This window comes from Panthera pardus, unplaced genomic scaffold, assembly GCF_024362965.1.
Source record: "Panthera pardus isolate Hobbes unplaced genomic scaffold, ASM2436296v1 HiC_scaffold_17, whole genome shotgun sequence".
NCBI classification, from domain to species: Eukaryota; Metazoa; Chordata; class Mammalia; order Carnivora; family Felidae; genus Panthera; species Panthera pardus.
Window position 1 is genome coordinate 2431224 of NW_026526732.1, and position 18915 is coordinate 2450138.

The 18915-nt window shown below is 56.9% G+C and overlaps 1 protein-coding gene across 6 annotated transcripts in view; it reads right to left on the bottom strand.

Annotated features, from left to right (window-relative positions):
* The window catches only part of CCR6 (C-C motif chemokine receptor 6), a 28192-nt gene extending 9664 nt beyond the window's left edge, over positions 1-18528 (bottom strand). Inside the window, exons 1-2 of one of the 6 annotated variants that reach the window (XM_019412771.2) lie at positions 7569-7773; positions 6334-6428 (exon numbers count right to left, since the gene is read on the bottom strand). The gene's annotated coding sequence lies outside the window, so the exon portion shown is untranslated. Of the gene's footprint in view, positions 1-6333; positions 6834-7568; positions 7775-18288 lie in introns of those variants that run through there. The other 5 variants (XM_019412773.2, XM_019412775.2, XM_019412777.2 and 2 more) reach the window with 5 other exon arrangements.
* Positions 18529-18915: the final 387 nt, after the last annotated feature.

Sequence of the window (18915 nt, forward strand, 5' to 3'; positions counted from 1 at the left end):
GACGGTTCTAAATTGCCCTTGGGAGGAAGTTTTGAGGCCTCGGGCAGAAATCATGATGACGCACTTAGAAATATTATGCTACTCAATCTGGTTTTGCAGGTAAGACTGTCCTTCCCTGGTGTGCAGCCGCCTCGAGTGAAGCGTTGAGCGTTGCTTCCGAGGTGACTCACTGTCACCACCTGCCTGGGTGTCAGCCCCTCAGAGGCTTCGCACCCCGCCGGGCCCGCCGTGGCATCGCACCGAGTGAGACGCGAGAAGCACGGCGTCCTCCTCCGCTGACCGACGCCCGTGGAGTCCCAGCAGAGGACAGACCGTGTAGGAGCTCTCAAAACTCATGTGCGGGGAGAGAAGGTAAACACCTCCTCTGGCGAGGATGCCCAGCAGGGCACTGAAGCGTGTTAGTGAGGATGCCGGGGGGGTGGGCACTCCGTCGGGAGACGCCCGGCTGGCACTCCACGCCTGGCTGTCATGGCCACGAACCTGCAGATCAGGCGTTGCAGACGTCGCAAATCTACGATTAAATCTGAAATTTGCAGGGGCGCCCGGGTGGCTCCGTAGGTTAAGCGTCCGATTCTCGATCTTCATGATGTCACCGGCCGTGAGTCCAAGCCCCGCTGTGGGGCTCCCCACTGTGGGAGCCCCCGCTGTGGGCTGTGGGCTGACGGCGTGGAGCCTGCTTGGGGTTCCGTTCCTCCCTCTCTCTCTGCCTCTTTCTCTCTCTCTCAAAATAAATAAACGTGTAAAGAATCTGAAATTGATAAGTAACAAAGACGTGGGAGTACGATCTGGGTGGAGGACGGTTCGGTGGCTCACTAGTAGGGTGACCGCCTGGGCAAAGACCCCAACTGGCCCCATGTTGGGCCCTGTCCTCAACCCTGTGCTGCCCGTCATTTTTATCAATGTCAGGCACAAAAAGAGAGGAGGCAGGCTCATCACGTCTGAGGTGACCGGACGCCTGAAAATATAATCATTATGTTGGGTGAATCAGTGTGAAAAAACTCTGGACAGAATCAAACAATGAGGCAAATCCAATATGGCGAAATTCCGTGGCGAAAGTAGGAGGTGTCGCAACATGGGTTCGAAGGCTGCAACTCGCAGGTGCAATCACACGGAAAGTGTGGCAGCAGGATACATTTTAAGAGATTTATATGATATTTCATGGAGAGACGACTAAATCCATGCAGAGGGAACAACACCAGTCAGCCTGCTGGCCAGCCACCTAACAAGCTTCCTTTCACCCACATCGTATCCCCCTTCCTCAATCACGTATTGCTTGCACACTCACTAACACCCACACACACACACACACTGTACTGACAGACAAGGTGGTCAGCAGGACCCACGTCCGCGCCCCAAGCCACGTCCGCGCCCGAATCCCCGGAAACTGCGCGCGCGTGCCCTCCTGCGGCAAAAGGGGCTTTGCGGATGGGACCAAGCGTTAGCGCCTTGAGATGGAGAGCAGACCCCAGATTACCCAGGTAGGCCTGGTGTAAAAGTGGGGACCTTCCCCAGCTGAGATGGGAGCGGGAGAGAGAGATTCAAAGCATGGGGGGGACTCAGTCCGTCGTCGCTTCGAACGCCAAGCAGGTGAGTGGGCTCCACGAGCTGGGCCCGGCCCCCACCGACAGCCAACGTGACAACGGGGACCTCACCCAGCCCTGCACCTGCAAAGAGCTGATCCTCCCTTAGGGGCTCCAAAAGGAGCACAGCCCCTGCCAAGACGCCCGTTTCAGCCTGCACGACCCGCATCAGACCCCCGACCTCCAGAACTGGGAGGTTCGAAGAGTGTGCGGGTTAGGCCGCTGACGTCGTGAGAACAGCAACAGAAAACCAAAACGGGGCTCGGTGCGTGCGTCCTGTTGAATTCAATGTGTTCACCCTCTTAGGCCAAAGCAGAACTGCAGGGTCTGCAATGAGGTGGGTGATGGGTCTCCGCCTCCGCTCCGTCGGATTTAGAGCAATTTTGAGTAAGTTGGGGGAAAATGCCGGCGGGACTCAGCTAGAGCCAAACGGCCACGATGAAAACAAGGAACGACTGTATCAGAACGGAAGCCGCCTCGCCTAAAAACGATCAGGGGTCAGGTGGGAAGGAAGTCACCAGCTCTCCCGCAAGGCTGTCCTGTGAACGAGGGTCCGGCCTCAGCCGCCCAGCAACAAGCAGAGGTTCCACAAACACATCGCCACCCCCAACATCAGGAAGAGTTTGCAAAACCGGCCCCGGGCTCCCGCAGGAGATGCTTATCTGTCAAGCACAGGGGGGTGAGTCTGTACTGAAAATGAGGAGGCGTGAGGAGGATGGGACCTACTGAGTCAGCGTTTCTCATGCTAGAAGCCTCTGGAAAGGAGGCTGCAAGTGGCCCCCTCCAGCCGGGGCACCAGGGACTGGGAGCCTTGACCAGCCGTCCTCGGAAGTACGTTAATGGCATTTGCCGCAGGACAGAATCCCGGGGGTCCCTACCTAAACGTGCTTTTAAGCAGACCGACCCTGTGCCCCTACATTTCTGACTGCAGAGAAACCCGAGTTTAGGGACCGGGAGCATGGTCTGCGGGAGGATGGGAACTAGGCACCTGGGACCTTCCATCTGTATGATGAGTGGGTATAAACTGGGGGTGTCTGAGAACAGTGTTTCCACACTCGCTCTCCACCCACACCTTATGCTAATTTGTCACCAAAGCCCGTTTTTAGTGAGCTGTGTCTAGTGATTTGGGGCTCCTCCAGGAGAGGGATGTTTCTCTGTGCCTGGTGGTCGCCTGGGTCTTCTGATTTGTTAGAACAGCTTGATTCAGGTGAGATCTGTAGGTCCCGTGAGTGTCTGCTTTGACCACTCGGCGGTTGGAGTCGACACGCCCCGCACGTTACCGTCACCCTTATTCCCGTGCGGGAACTGCTCCTTCCCAGGGGGATTCCGGCACCAAGAGACGCAGTCACTGGAACAGACCAGACTTCAAAAGTGAGTCCCCAGGCGCCTGGGGGGCTCCGTCGGTTGAGCGTCCGGCTTCGGCCCAGGTCATGATCTCACGGTTCGTGGGTTCGAGCCCTGCATCAGGCTCTGTCCTGACAGCTCGGAACCCGGAGGCTGCTTCCGATTCTGTGTCTCCCCCTCTCTCTGACCCTCCCCCACTCACGCTCTGTCTCTCTCTCCTTCAAAAATAAACGTTAAAAAATTATAATAATAATAATAATAATAATAATAATAAAATAAAAGAGAGTCCCCAGAAAGGTTCTGGGTAGAAAGAGAAAAGGAAGGAAGGGAAGAGGGAAGAGATTGCTCTGTGGTTAAATAAGTTTGGGAAATGCCGCTAACCGCACCCTCCTCTTGGATCCTTACGTGGCAGCGCATTGTCAACGGCTCTCAGCCCTGCTTGAGCCATCACAATCCCCCGAACCTACTTCACCCACAGACCCTTTGGAGCCAGTGTTCTTTGGAAAACACTTGGGAAACAGCGGACCCAGAGGAGGTATGCATCAGCTCATTCAAAGAGAGGGCTAAGCTCCGGGCACACCTGCCGTTCGCCGACAGATCGGTCCCGCCAGGGCTGACGGTGCCTGATACGGCGAGCGTGCGAGGGACGCCAGCGAGGCAAGAGGGTCACCCAGCTTCAGGCACCGCGCGGCGTCCTCAGTCTCTAACCTGGGGCGTATCCCTTCACTCAGAAACCGCACGAAACAAAAACGATGCGGGCGTCACGCTGATGCCTGATTGACTCTTCTCGCAGCGGCCCCGACTCAGAAATTAGCTTTCGTTGGAAGACGTGCCTGTGCGGGCCTCCCCTTCCTGTTTTAGAGTCACGTGACGACAGGTCAAATGTCGCGCGACTTGCGCAGTCACGTTCTGAAACCGTACAGATACATCGCCCTTCTAAGCGAAAAGCAAAGGTGCTAAACTCCCAGGACAACACGTAGACTGATCCCAGTGTCTGCTTTTGGGTGTCGACACGTCACAGGTCTGGTGACCACACGTGAAAAGAAAGTGTCACTTGAAGAAAAATGTGATGTTACCTAAGTGGAGTAACGCTTTTAAAGATAGCGTTTAAAATACTGACTTAGGGTTTTATCGCAATACACTAGCGTGGTTTTTGTTGGAGACCACAGGCAAGAGAGTCTCGGAAAGTAACCGCTAATTGGTTGACTCGTTCACAGACGAGGAGACCGTCTGATGGTCTGTGCCCTAAAAGACCCCGCCCAGGAAGCCGAGGAAAGCGGCCCATCCACTGGCTACAGCTTAGGAGAGCGCAGGGGCGGGCCGGCCGACCGCCCCCAACAGGAGCCTGCTGGCTTCGGCGGACCCCTCCCGCCGCACCTCTGCTCTGGAGCCCTGAGGGCTCCGGGGGGTGTTCGGTCACCTGACCGGGGGCAGGTGGCCACCACTGCGAGTGTCCTAGCTGGGACCGGCTAACTGACACAGCCTCGGGCCGGCCGGCCGCCCGTTGGGGCCGGGAGTGGGCGGTGGCCGACACAGGGCAGCGAAAGGGAAGTAGGATCCCCTAGAGAAGGGAGGAGGCGCTGAAAAAGCAGAAGGGGGCGGCCGACAGGCCGGCTTCCACTGCCCATTTGGCCAAGGGCAGACTCTGCCCAAGAACACTGAGTAAGGGGAAAACGTTCCTAGGATTCATCAAAATATTATCAGCAAGGGAAGCTTCACGTCTGAATGAAAACAAATTCTATAGTCGTTTTCACGGTCTGTCATAAGTTGAATGGAAGCAGAGGGTTTTAAATCTGTGTTTGCTTTCGTAAATAGCGATGGCCCGCAGGGTACAGAACAAGAACCAACTACGAGCGGATAGGTGTGTGCCTGTGTGCGTGCACCTGTGTGCCTAAGTGTATGAGTACGCGTGGGCTCTGTGCGTATATTTGCACGTGTGGACGTGTTACGCGTGTGCCTGCATATGTATGTCGTGTGCGTGCGTTTGTACAGGCGTGTCTTATGTGGGCACGTGTGTGCGCGCGTGTGTATTTTTGTGCACGTGTGTTTGTGTGCACGCGTGTTGTGTGTGCCTGCGTGTGTATGTTGTGTGCATGCGGGCGTGTGTACGTATATGCGTGCATGCCTGTGTGCACGTGTGTGAGAGCACTGTGGGGTGTACTACACGTTAAGTTATAAGTGCACACTGGACGCTGGGGTCACTATCATCTCATTTAACTCCACAGAAACCCTTTAAGGCAGACGCTATACCCATTCTACAGATGGAAGGCTGGAGGGCTGTTCACCCTTACCGTCCCGTTCACTCTGTCTCCAGAGGGTTTTCCTCAAGCCCCATAAATCCCCAGAAGATCTTAAATAACCTACTTATTGTACAGCCTCTTAACTGATACCAGAATCTCTCACACAGCAATTGTCGGTATTCATAAATGTGTGTTTTCTCAATCACTTGAACCGCGGGCTCACGGTGTTTTATCCTTTTTTAGATAAAGAGCAGCAGAGCTGAAACTCTAGGCCAGCTTCCTTCTGCTTTCGAATAAGTGGTTAAGAGAGAAGCCAGAAGGTTTTTTCCAATGATTTGTATATAGGTTGGTGATTTTTTTTTTTTTTTCTTTTGGTTTCCTTTGCTTCTTTGGAAGCTCGCTTTTACATTTTCTTTTTCGGTTGCAGAAATTAAACTTTTCATCCCTTCAAGAATAGTTTTAATCGGGACCTCGCGTGTACGTCCTCACAGCGCCGATCTCCACAGTATCTAGTTTTGCTGCTACCCAGGCTTTGGAGGGAGCCTGGGACAGGCTTGAGATCTTGAAGATCATTATGTATTCTTCTGTGGTCACGAGACACTGACTTCACAATCGTGATGGCATTTGCAGCCCTTATCAGAGCTTCTTCTGTATTTCCCTGACTCTCATAAAAGGTTCCACCCCATCGATTTCTCTTAAATAACACCTGACAAGCTCCTTCCCCCTCAATCTCCAGCCGCGCAAGACGCCCCCTCGCCGTGTTTCTTTGCACAAATCGCTTTCTGCATTGCTGCCAAAACGTCTCTTAGCTCTGTTGCTAGTTCTTCAAACTCTTTGTGTGCTTAGGTACATAAACGGCTGCATTTCACGCGAGACTGCTGCCCCGTGGGGGTTTAACCCCATAAAGTAGCAAAGCCCGAGTCGTCCGGGCGGTGGAGATGAGATCACCGCCCGCACGCTGAGAGGAAAGGCAAGATCCCCGACAGCCCGGCCCTGTTCCTCAACCCAGAAGGACAGCGTCTTGGCGAAAGCAAGACTGAGCTTTGTCCAGTGGCGCAGTCACCACGCCAGCCTTCTGGAAATCCCCGGAGGGCCACCGCTCCATCAGGAGGGGGCGTCAAGGACGTGAAGATGCTTTTCAAAGAAGGGAGGGGCTCGGCCGTGCTCACCTGAGAAGCGCTGGGATCCGACGGGAATCGTCCTGCCCGAGGCCCCCGGGGATGCTTCCCGTCAGCACCGGGATGCTGTTGACCCGATGCAGTTTCTACTGGTCGTGCAGAAAAAAAGCAGGGAGAGACCAAAAGTGGCCGAGAGCGAGTTGCTGAACTGCGACCACTTCCTACTGAAGAGTGACGCCTATGTGCCCAAATGCAGAAGGTTAACCGTGTGCGTCCCGTAGGTGATCGAGCGATCACATGACCCCGGGAGCAGGCTCACGCCGGCCGCGGAGCCGAGCTGGGTGCTCCTCAGGGGGCCTTTGAGCTGCTTTCCCACGTGTGGCCGCTTGTGGTTCGCCCTCGCGCCTTCCCCCTCCTGTGCCCGTTTACTTCCCGTGAACCAGGGCGCTTTGCAAACCGCCCGGGGGGCCGTAGAAATGTTTGGGAAAGGGCGCCCGAGACTGTGTTCCGTGAGGCGGCCCCTGGAGCCCCTGTGCCCACCTTCCCCCCAAACCTGTGCCCCCACAGGTAGACCACTGGCCCTCTCCACACCCCGGTCCCATCCCCAGTCAGGTAGCGGCCTCGGCGTGTCCCCAGAAGCATCGGCGGCCGTCCCCGTGGAGCAGTTGGAACAGTGCCGAAGCAGACGGGGCTCTCGGCGAGTTTGGGTCCAACACGCAAGTCCTTGAGCCCTGGGCCTGGGCCCTTTGTGAGACGGCAGGCGACAGGTGGGAGCGCCCTGCGGTTCGACGTGGTAACCGAGGACTCGCCCGGGGGATTCATGTTTAGGTGTGAGCGGCTTAAAAACAGCAAAAACAGAAAGAAATAGAGAAAGAATTCTGGGACCATAATCCAGATCTTCGTAGGGTGTGTTGCTGCAAGTCGAGGCCCAGGAAGTGCCAAAGGTCTTAGAGCGACGGGACCCGGAGACCAACGCGACCCGAGGCCAGACCGGCCGGCGCTGTCGGTCCTCCCCTCGCTGAGCTCGCCGGGCGCCCCGACCGCTGGGTGCTCACCCTGCACGGAGTCCACGCCCGTCAGTCAGGCTTCAGGCCTCCTGTGCACCCCTGCACTCTGTCCCCTCGGCGCTCCTCCCGGGACCCGGCTGGCCACGGGGGTCGCTCGTCCTGGCAGGACCGGCCCTTCCCTGTGTCCAGCTTCCCCCCCCCAAACCGCCTGCTTCTTCTCCTTCCCCTCACCCTGCGGAACAAGAACGTTTTCTGGTTCATTCCGAGCCACTCACAGACCTTATGTCGCAGGGACCCGTTGGCCCTGCCTTACAATAGTCCTTTTGAATAAGGATCTCTCCTCCCTGAGTCCCGAGGTGGTGTCTGTGGCAGAGCTTAAGATTCCCACTGAGGCAGGTGCCCTGTCCCCTGCTGTTCGAGAGGCCCGCCTCCAAGTGACTTCCCTCTGTCCCTGTGACAGGCCGGGGCTGGGTGGAGAGAAAAGGGACCGCCTCCCTGCTCTTCCTCCTGCCGTGGCCTCCTCATCCCTCCGCCCTTCGCGCTCCTGCCCCTTGCCGGAGGTGGAAGCTGCTGGAAGGGCCGCCTGCTGGGGGCCCCAGGCCACCTGGGGAACCGGGTCCCCGTGTGTCCTGTGCTCTCTCTGCTAACCTCCCCTGCAATGGCCGTGTGTGACAGGCAGATGGGAAGGTCAGCCCTTCCACCGCGATTACAGCCTGGAGCTAGTCCGCATCTAAAAGGAGGGGCATTGGGGGCTCAGTCGGGAAGGCGTCCGGCTCTTGATCTCAGGTCAGGTCACCATCTCGCGGTTCGTGGGTTCGAGCCCCGCATGGGGCTCTGTGCGGACGGCTCGGAGCCTGGAGCCTGCTGTGGATTCTGTGTCTTCCTCTCTCTCTGCCCCTCCCCTGCACACGCTGTCTCTGTCTCTCAAAAATAAATAAATGTAGGGGCGCCTGGGTGGCTCAGTTGGTTGAGCGTCTGACTTCGGCTCAGGTCACGATATCACAGTCTGTGAGTTCGAGCCCTGAGTCGGGCTCTGTGCGGACAGCTCGGAGCCTGGAGCCTGCTTCCGATTCTGTGTCTCCCTCTCTCTCTGCCCCTCCCCTGCTTGTGCTTCCTCTCTCAAAATGAGTAAAATAAACATGAAAGAGAGCAAGAAGGAAAGAAAGAAAGAAAGCAAGAAGGAAAGAAAGAAAGAAAGAAAGAAAGAAAGAAAGAAAGAAAGAAAGAAAGAAAGGGAAATCTGATTGTGCTAAGACCCCAAGTCCAGCAAAGTAGCAAGTGGAGAAAAGCTGAACAGTGCGGTCACACAGGGAAGCAGCCACAGAGCAGGGGCTCAGTCACAGCGCCCTACCTGGGGGGCAGGGACACCTGTGGCCAACTCGCGGGCCACCCTTCAGAAGTGGAACTCGAGGAGGCAGAGGTGGCACAAAGCCTCCCCAGGCTCGACCCCCTCCCCTCGCGCTCCTCTCCCGCCCCCAGGGAGACACGGATGGGCAGAGCCAGCCGCGGGCCTGGCGCCCTTCCATTCCACGGCCCCACGGCTGAGGCCGCTACCCTGGGGCCACTGGCCCGCACGTGCCTGCTGTGTCCTGTGCCTCCAGAGTCCTTCTGTAGTTTAAAGCAGATCCATAGCATAGGTCATCCTTAGGAGGCTCGGCCCACTCTGCCTTGATCTCTCCAGAGACTTCCTGGGTCGAAAATCCTGTGAGGTCTCAGCCTTACGTGATCTCCCCCAAATTTAAATCGGGCCGCGCACCTGCACCGACACGGCGAGCTCCGTGAAAGCAAGAAATGCGGCATGCAGGGATGCATTTTCTATATACGACGCTCCAGTCCGAGAAGTTTGACGGTGAATGTGAGAAGTCCGTTCGGGACAAATTCCGGGTGTGGTTTGGTGAATGAACATCGCAGCCGTAGGAATCGCTTTAGACTCCGAGGTGAGGCTGTTTGCTCCACGCTAACTGCCGGCCGGCAGCCCTGGGGCCTGGGAGAGCCTCTCCGGACCCTCGACTACAGCACCAAAGTGAGGCCCCGGCCAGGCAGCCACGGCCGAGAACCCACACTGGCTCCCTTAAGGAAGAAGAAGTTAAAAGGGACACCAGGGACTCGGCAAATGTCGATAATCATGAAGAAACCGCTTCTTAAATCATAAAACGTGAATCGTCAAAATGTCAACGATTTCAAGACACAGTCGTGTAAAGAATGTTTCTCAGTCCAGTCGCCTTCCTCACGGTTTGTACTGTTTCCTTAGAGGATGACAGGGGGTCTGACGGGCTTTCAGCTTGGAGGTTAGTGTCAGAAGGTGTTTGACACTCAGGTGACCGACGTCTGCTGGTGGGCGCGTGGCCGGAAAAGTCGATGCCCCTTCAACCGCTGGGAAGGGCCCGTGGCCCTCGCTGACTCAACTCCTGCTGAGCAGTCCCCGCGGCCCAGGATGCGGGTCCACAACGCAGTCGTCTGCAGCGTTTGTGGGGAGCACATCCGGGTCTTGTTTGGGGCGGCGGGGGTGCTGGCGTGGTGAGACCCCGCTGACCTGGGCACCTGTGGGTCGGTGCTAGTGTTTCCTCCCTGGGGATGGCCCTGGAAGAGGCCACTTTCACTTCCTTTCCTCCCCAAATGGGAGTGCCGCTCGTGCGTCCGAAGGTACACTCTAATTTCCGTCTTCTTGAACCTGCATTGCACTTGGCCAGCGGCCTGACCGCTAGCATCCAGCGCGGGTAGCGATCGGGGATTTCGGAGGCCGAGTCACAGAAAGGCAGCCCCCCCACGGCCGGGGTGCAGGCCTCCTCTGGGATCCCGGCCGAGACCGTGCGAGGAGGGGCCGGAAGCAGCCTGGCGGGGAGCTCGGCTGGGGTCCCCGACACCAGCCAGCCCCCTGGAGCCTTCGCAGGACTCAGGTACCTGCCGCCCTCTGACTTCACGTGCACCAGAGCCGCTCAGCTGAGCCAAGTCAGCCCCCGGAGCCACAAGAGTTAATAACAAGTCACTGTTGTGAGCCACGGCTGGCCGTGGTTTGCCAGCAGATAGGTAACCGGAATGCTCTCTACCGTTCATCGTACATTCTACACCTCTTGTGAAATCATCAACAGGCATTAAAAATGATGAAATCCTGCCGTTTGCAGCTACGTGGATGGAACTGGAGGGTGTTAGGCTGAGTGAAATAAGTGAGGCAGAGAAAGACAGATACCATATGTTTTCACTCCTATGTGGATCGCGAGAAATTTAACAGAAGACCAGAGGGGAGGGGGAAGGGGGGAGAAAAGTTACAGAGAAGGGAGGGAGGCAAACCATAAGAGACTCTTAAAAACGGAGAATAAACTGAGGGGGGGTGGGGGGTGGGGGGGAGGGGAAAGTGGGGTGAGGGGCACTGAGGAGGGCACCTGTTGGGATGAGCGCTGGGTGTGGTACGGAAGCCAATTTGACAATAAATTATATGGGAAGGAAGGAGGGAGGGAGGAAGGAAGGAAGGAAGGAAGGAAGGAAGGAAGCAACAAAACACATCCTCCCCAAGAGAGGCAGCAGTTGGCACAGGTGCTGGAAGTGGGGGCAGGATGAGGGAAGGAACGAGGAAGGGAAAATGGCGGTGTTCCGGGAAAGGCAGGAGCAGGTACGTCGGTGATAGGGTATCGAATCCAGCAGTGGCTTAGATCCGTGCCACACCGTTTGGGTCTATCCCTTTTCTTCGTATACAAATAAGAAAATGCTATTCATCGAGTTACGTCAGCAAATCCCCCAGTTAGGATAAAAGTGCATTTCGTAGGGGGACTCACCGGCTCTGCCGACATCTCAAATTTTAGGATTTGCAAGGACATCAAGCTGTACACCTTTCAGGTCCACTGCCTGCTATGCCTTTGCACCTGCCGAGTTTCGACATGGTTACTCTCCGCCCTAAACTCTCTGGCCTGAAAACTGTACTCGTAAAAGGCACTCCACACCGACCTAATTTGCCTGCTATAAGCCTCACATTCCAGATGACCTACCACGTGCGTGGTGCCATGAACACAGATGGCTGGCGCGGTCTAGTTCCTGCTTTTAAGAACCTCACACGGCGCTGTGCCGTGCGGCAGGGCTGAATGTGACTCATCACCGAGGAGACACGTTGAGAAGGGGGGGAGTGGAGAGGAGGAGGGGGTGCGTGCTCTGGCCGCTGCAGTGGTCCCAGGGGCCTTGGGGAAGAAGGACGGTGCTCGGTCAGGAAGCGCGAGGGGGACCCAGCCAGGTAGGAAGGGGCAGGGGGGCAAGCAGCGCCCGCGAGGGAAGCATAAACAGGGGCCAGAACAGGAGACCGGCAGCGGGGCGAGTTTGGTGAGTCGTGCAGTGACAGGTCACGGAACCCACTGCAGAGGAAGAGACAGCGGAATCGTGATGCAGAGAGGGGGGAGCCAGCGGACTAGGGACAAGCTGTCCAAGGACTGGCACCTGGCACTGTGGGTACATACCTTGGCGCTTCCTTATTCTGTTTCGTTAATCCTCACACAACACCGTGCTGGCGTTGTCCAACTGAAACTCGGAGAAATAAAGCAACTTCCTCAAATTTATACGCTTCAGACCTTGAGGAGGCTCAACGTCATGTCATCTGATCCCAAAGTTCAGGCATGTCTGGGAGATGTTTTGAAAAGTTAGTAAGAAACAAGAGAAATGATGCCAAAGTTTTCATCTCAACGGGTAGAGAGAGATGAGCCCAGGGAAGTTATTTCGAAGTTTGTAACGTGTTCCTATGAGGAGAAATCACAGACACTGATCTGAGGGGGAAGGGAAACGAGTTGAATGTAGGGTACACGGGTTGTGAGGAAACGGAGGCTTGTGTCACTGGAGATTCTTGACAAGACTTAGATCCATCTCAGCCACAAACTGGTTGTTTGTCAAGTTAATCTGGGGGTCTGTCTCCTCCTTGATAAGATAAAGGTTAGGGATTTATAAAGGATTCATGTAAAAGATTCATAAAGTGCTTATCACGCACAGTGTTTGGCCACAAAAATTGATGATGATGATGGTGGCGATGATGATGGTGGAGATGACGGTGGTCACGATGGGAATGATGGGGCTGGGATGATGGTGATGATGATGGAGATGACGGTGGTCACGATGGGGATGATGGGGATGATGATGATGGAGATGACAGTGGTCATGATGGAATGATGGGGCTGGGGATGATGGTGATGATGATGGAGATGACGGTGGGTCACGATGGGGATGATGGGGATGGGGATGATGATGATGATGATGATGATGATGGAGATGACAGTGGTCATGATGGGAATGATGGGGCTGGGGATGATGGTGATGATGATGGAGATGACAGTGGTCATGATGGGAATGATGGGGCTGGGGATGATGGTGATGATGATGGTGGGGATGCTGGTGATGGCGATGGTGGTGTTGGGTCCTAAATGAGCAGCTATAGCAGAGGTGCAGAAAGAGCTCTGTGTGGAGAGGGTGTGGTTGAGCTCAGAGGTGTGGACGGAAGCTCTCCGAACCTGCGCTTATGCTTAGGAGCAGAAGGACAAACTGAAGTGAGGGAAACAGGAAAGAAGTGGCCGGAAGAACACGCCACACAAGAGTTGCCACGGCGTTACTGAGGCAGACAGGGCAGGACAGGGCCTGAAGGCAGGTGCAGAGTGAGGACTCAAACGCGACCTTCGTGTGCGGTCGCTAGGGTTCACGGTGCTCCCTGAGGACAGACTCTCAGTGGAACGTCCGGGTGAGGGCTGGTTGCAAGGGTTTAAAGGAGACGACACCGAGGAAACCGAGGCCGCAGCTTAGGAAATCTGTTGCCGAGAGATCAGCACTGAGACTCGAGGCCACGGAATGGGGCGACGGAGAGCGGCAACCACGAGCGCAGTTTCCAAGACTCAGCGCCTCTGACCCCACACCGGACCCCCGGGACCCTCACCCGGGCACGGATACCACCCCCTCTGGCTCTCTGACTCGGGTTGTTTCTGCTTAGCCCCCGGGCACAGCCCACGAGTGCAGAGGAGACCCCGGCCCCTGAGAGACCAGGACGGGACCCCCGAGCCCACAGCAACAAGGGTCAGCCCTTCACGCCAGCATTGGCCTCCTCGTTCCCCTTGTGGGGCTGCCGGGATCAGGGCCGACCAGCCGGGTTCGCCAGCGACGGGAGGGCCTCGCGGGATGCGGCAACCTCAGGGCTGAGACCAGGACGGTCCTGGGCCGGTCACTCTGCGTGTGACGGAAGTCACGGCCCCGGGGACTGGGGTGAAGGAGCCCGTCCACCCTGCCACAGTTAGGACAGCCGGCTGCCTCGTTGCAGAGCATGACTGGGCCTGAAACCAGGACGGACGAGGGGAGGAGGGAGGCTGGTCGGCCGGGGCCGGGGGGCCACGGGGAAGGTGGCTGCCTCCCCCCGCCCCCCGGGACAAGCGCCCGCTGGCCTCCTTCTCCGTTGTATCAGAGGAAAAGTTGGGCCAAAAGATATGGAGACGGTTCAGCTGGAGACAGGAGGAACTGGGTGGGGGGAGGGGAGAGGACTGGCTTCCCGGTCCTGGAGCCGTTCTCTCCCCTCCCCAGATGTACTGTGCAGCCGAGTCAGGAGACTGGACACGGTGGGTCTGTGGCCTCACGTACCCGGGAACGGAGGTTAGTCTGGCCTGAAGCTAAGGAGCTAGGCGGTAGTGGGAGCAAGGAAAGGCTGGGAGGGCAGCGTGTGGAAGAGGCAGTCCGGGGCCCCGCGAAAGGGTCTGGGAAAGCTGGGGAGTCCAGGAGAATGAGGGACGCGAGCGAGGCAGTGTAGGAAAGTGCTCCTGTGGGAGCGAGACAGGTGCGGGCTCCCCCCGTCTTCCAGAGACACAGCACGAAGGCGACGTTTTCAAGACGTGGGGGTTGGCCTCACGCCGATAGCCACCTCTACAAAATTTTGCTCGAGGTCCCACGTTTAAAGCTCTAACTCTGGGGCACCTGGGTGCCTCGGTCAGTGGAGTCTCTGATTCTCGATTTCGGCTCAGGTCATGATCCCAGGGTCGTGGGATCCAGCCCCACGTCGGGCTCTGTGCTGAGCGTGGAACCTGCTTAGGATTCTCTTTCTCTTTCTCTCTCCCTCTCCTCTCTCCCCCCCACCCTCTCTCAAAAATAAATAAATAAAGTTCTAACTCTGACCACAACATTCTAGACACCGTAAGTGTGAAAAATTATGAGTTGTTGTAAGTCAAAGTGAGAAAGGATGAGAAAACTCTGATCAGAATGGAGCGTGGGATGGGAAACATTAAAGCGACAGTGGTGAGGGCTTAGGGGGTTAATGTAAGAAGTGTCCCTTTCTTTCCATGTCTCTCAGACACATGGTCAACGAGATACGCCGTTCACACAATGAAACAATTTCTAAGAACTGGGAGATGGGGACTGCAACGACCATGACAGGTACCACTGCTGGAAAACTTGCACCCTCTAGATGTTTCCCGACCATCTGCGCTGTCTGGGTGTTCCTGTAAGCGTCATTTTTTGTCAGTTTCCAGAACCGTGAGCAGGCTAGTTTGCTTCAAGGCAGATCCAGGAAATGTCGGATTGCTGGGCACCAGCCCCGGCTCGGTCCGGGCAGCCAAGGAACATGCCCTCCTCTACCGGACGACATGATCACGATGAAGAAAACAGCTCTAAGTAGCCCTAAAACGAACTTCCAACGGGACGGGTCTGTCTCAGACTCACTGAAAACTAGCACAAAATGCCTCCAGGCGGGCATGACTAGTTTCGCCACAAGATAGAGCGAGGACGACGGGAGGGTCTGCTCGGCACCTTTCCGCCAGATCGGGAGCCCAGAGGACTCCGGGCCGGGCTCGGACCCCCTGGCCCACGCGAGGCTGGAGACGAGAGACCCCCGTGCCCCTGTGCCAACCACGGTTTCAGAAGCGCTTGCGGGAGGAACTCCCCGGGTCAGTCCAGCTGACCCCACAGACCCCGAGAAAGCTCAAACTGACCAAGAGAGCAACGGACACTGACTTGTCCATCGTATTTTCATTTAATTGTACGCACAAGACAGGGGACGGTGTTGTGCTCAAACATCTGTTTATCTGCCAGAAAGAAATCTGGAAGCCACACGTCACATGACTTTGATGTCAGATAAAGCCACAAGAAAGGCTCAAGCCTCCTTCCTTGAGCCTGTAAAGACATCGTCGCCTCGGTCCCCCACGGGGCTCGCTGTGCATGACGGGGGAGAGGTGCCGAGCAAAGGGCCGGAGGCCTCCGCCGATTCATTGCGCTCCCCGGTGACCCAGATTCGGGACCAGATGCATTTTCATTCTGATGGCAAAGGCCAGGCTGATTTATAAAGGTGCTACAGACATGAGAAAGGGGACGTGGGCATAGACGGTCACAGGCTGCTCCCACCCCCCCCACACACCTCAGAGACACCGCAGCTTATACCCCTGCACCCCCACACCCCACACGCCCACACGCACATGCCTCACACCTCAAATACACCACATACACCCCCACACACACCCACACCCACACACACACCCCAAACCCCTCCGGGAGTCACAGCAGGCAGCTGCTTCCATGGTTTGGACCAGAAAAGGGGGGTTGCTTATCCCTGCAGCAAATTTACAGGGAGAACGAGGCCAGCAGCCCCGGCGGCCTCCTAACCCTGGCCCGTCAGTACACTGACCCGTCCCTACACTGGCCCGTCCCTACGGCTGAGGCTCCATGCGGAGCCCCCACCCCTGCAGGCCGGGTGGGGCCTGCGATCCCGCAGTCCTAGCACCACGCTTGAGCAGGAAGGGTCCACACGGCCTCCGCTGAGGGCTCCGAGTTTGCATTCAGGAAGCTCATGGTGCCCTGGCCCCCAGGACTTCAGCCGCGGTACCGCGAGGAGGAGGGTGTGCCCGGGGCCGGGAGGAGCCCGGAATGCTCCCCACCTGGAAGGACGCCGATGGCGGGAGGAGGGCGCCGAGCGGGGAGGCGCAGAGCCCCGCTTCTGGGACCCCCGCACCCCCGCGTGGGCGGGGACCCTCCGCCAGCGAGGCCGCCGGCCCTGCCTCGGTTTCCCCCCTTTGCAGCCTCTGCCTCTCTCCTCGCTTCTCTTCCTCCGACCTCTCGCCCTTCCTCCCCGGCCGCCCGTCTTTCGCACCTGTCTTCTTTCTCTGCTCGGTGCTGTTTTCGACACACCCGCTCCCTCGTTCTTCCTCCAAAACGAAACAAGGTTTGAAAGGTAAGAAGGAGTGTCTGTGTTTCCGAACCAGGCCTCTCTGCCACGGAACGCTTCTCGGATTTTAAGACCGGCGTGTGGCCATTATGTCCTCTGAGCTCTGACCGAGGACCTGAGCACCGAGCCTCCCGCCCTCCGCCCCTCGGCGGTGCCCGGCGGTTGCACGTGACTCCAACGAAGGGCGATCGTTGGCAGCTTTGCGCTGAAAGCCGAGACCTGGCCGTCGGACGCGAACGCGCCGCTCGAACGGGCCGCCGGCCAGCCCCGCCCGGTGTCCCCGCGGTCCCCAGCTTCTGCCGCATCGCGCCCACTGCCGGGCCCCGGCTGTTCGCCTCCCGGGGCCCCGCCCGTCGGCCCGACACGACCCCCCCGGTGACGTGCGTGGCGCCGTCCAGTCTGTCCTTTGGGATCCGTCCCCTCCCCTCCCCCCCCCGGCCCTTGACGGCTGCCGGGCCTGCGGCTCTCAGGGTCTGACTCAGGCACTTGACCTTTCCACTTCGGGAAGCCAAACAGCCTCACTTATCAGAACTGCGCCTAAAATGAGAGTCGGCCATCTGAGTGTGCACCTGAGGGTCTCCCCTGGGAAAAAACTCACAAGGTTGAGGTCCGGGCTCAGCGGGACTTATTTTGGTTGCGCAGTCTCTCTCTCTCCGGCTTCGTTTCCTCTTTCTGAGTCGGCCTCAGGGACTTGATATAATTAGATGAGAGACCTCCAGGTAAGGGACGGCTCAGAAGGTCTGAGACATTTAATACGAGCAAACACAAGGCAACATCCAGGCACATGTCCCCAGCATCGTTGTGTAAATGCAGCAACGGTATTTTTTTAATGGCATCAATAGCGTAACCCACAACACGGCGAAACCATTTGTCACCCATTTGTCACTTTCGCCTGGAAGAGATGTTATCACAAGAATATCTTCCCATGAATTACACCATGGGGAAGCCTCTTGGGCCGCACCCAGGAGGACGTGCCCATACGAACGCGTGTTCACGGGTGGCCCCGCGCCCCCAGCCGAGCTCACTCCAGGCTCCCCCACCCCTCCTCCTGCCGTCACCCCTGCTGGCCAGCACCCCTCTCTCTCCTCCTGCCTCCCCCACCCCTCCTCCTGCCGTCACCCCTGCTGGCCAGCACCCCTTGCTCTCCTCCTGCCTCCCCCACCCCTCCTCCTGCCGTCACCCCTGCTGGCCAGCACCCCTCGCTCTCCTCCTGCCTCCCCCACCCCTCCTCCTGCCGTCACCCCTGCTGGCCAGCACCCCTCGCTCTCCTCCAGGCTCCCCCACCCCTTTCTCCAGTCGTCCATGTCACTCCCTCCCTCTCCCCACACAGCCTCTCCCCTCCTCTGCACTCCATCCATGTGGACACACAGCAGCACCCCGTGTTGTAACACAGCCCACGGCGTGCGCGGCAAGTCAGGGAGACTGTGTGGGGCTTGGGTTCGTAGAGTGTGCCTGTCTCCCTTACAGTGATGGCTCATGCCCATGACTGCTCCTAGTTTCCTAGGCTCCTGGCCAATGCTACGGGCCTCTCAGCGGGCAAGCCCCCTGGCATCAGGTCACAGGCAGCTGAAGGTCGTGTCTGACGTCTCTGTGAGACAGAAAGAGCGCCGACGCTGGCATCGGACAAATCTGGACCCAAATCCCTCCACTGCCCCAGACTGACGGGGTGACTTTGTCCGAGTCCCGAATCACACCCGCCTCCAAGGACCATCATCGGAACTTGAGGATATCAACTTTGCAACGTTTTTTTGTTTTTTTGTTTTTTTTTTACCTTCAAGTCATTAAACAAGTTATTAAGACAACACAGGTACGACATTTTCTAAATTCCAAAACAAACCAGAAACTTACCAGTGGGAGAGGGAGCTCTTTGTTCCACAAAGAAGCGGCCACTGCCTTTTCCCCTTCAATCTCAGATTTCTTAAATCTTCAGGGTTCTCTTCACCGGCGTAAACACCCTGGCCTTCTTGCCACGTAAGACCGCGTGGATGCTGTCCCGCCCAAGGGCCGCTGCGCCCTGGGTGTCCTTACGCTCACTGCCGGGCGACCTTCCCGAGCGACGGCTCTCTCATTCTTGGCCCACACGCTGGGCGGTGTGGTGAACTGCCTCACCACAAATTTTCTTCTTCCAGAACATACTTCAGATCGCACAAAGGTAACAAGTAACGTGGAGGAAGGAAGACGAGTTTATGCAAGTAGGTCACTTGACAATCTCAATTTTAGATACACATTCTTTTTGTTTCAGAATTATTAGTCTGTGGAATATCTCTTCATTCTTCTTGGAAATTCCAAATTAATGAGAATAATTATAAAGTTCTCTGAAAAGCTCCACACAATACCTAGTGAACTTTATAACCAACTACCCACGTTCGTGTTCTGAAAAGAACAAAAAGCCTGAAAGAAAATGTGAGTGATGCTTTTGTAGGTAAAAATACAACGAATAGAGAATCAGTGTGCCGCAGACATCACCGGCCAGTG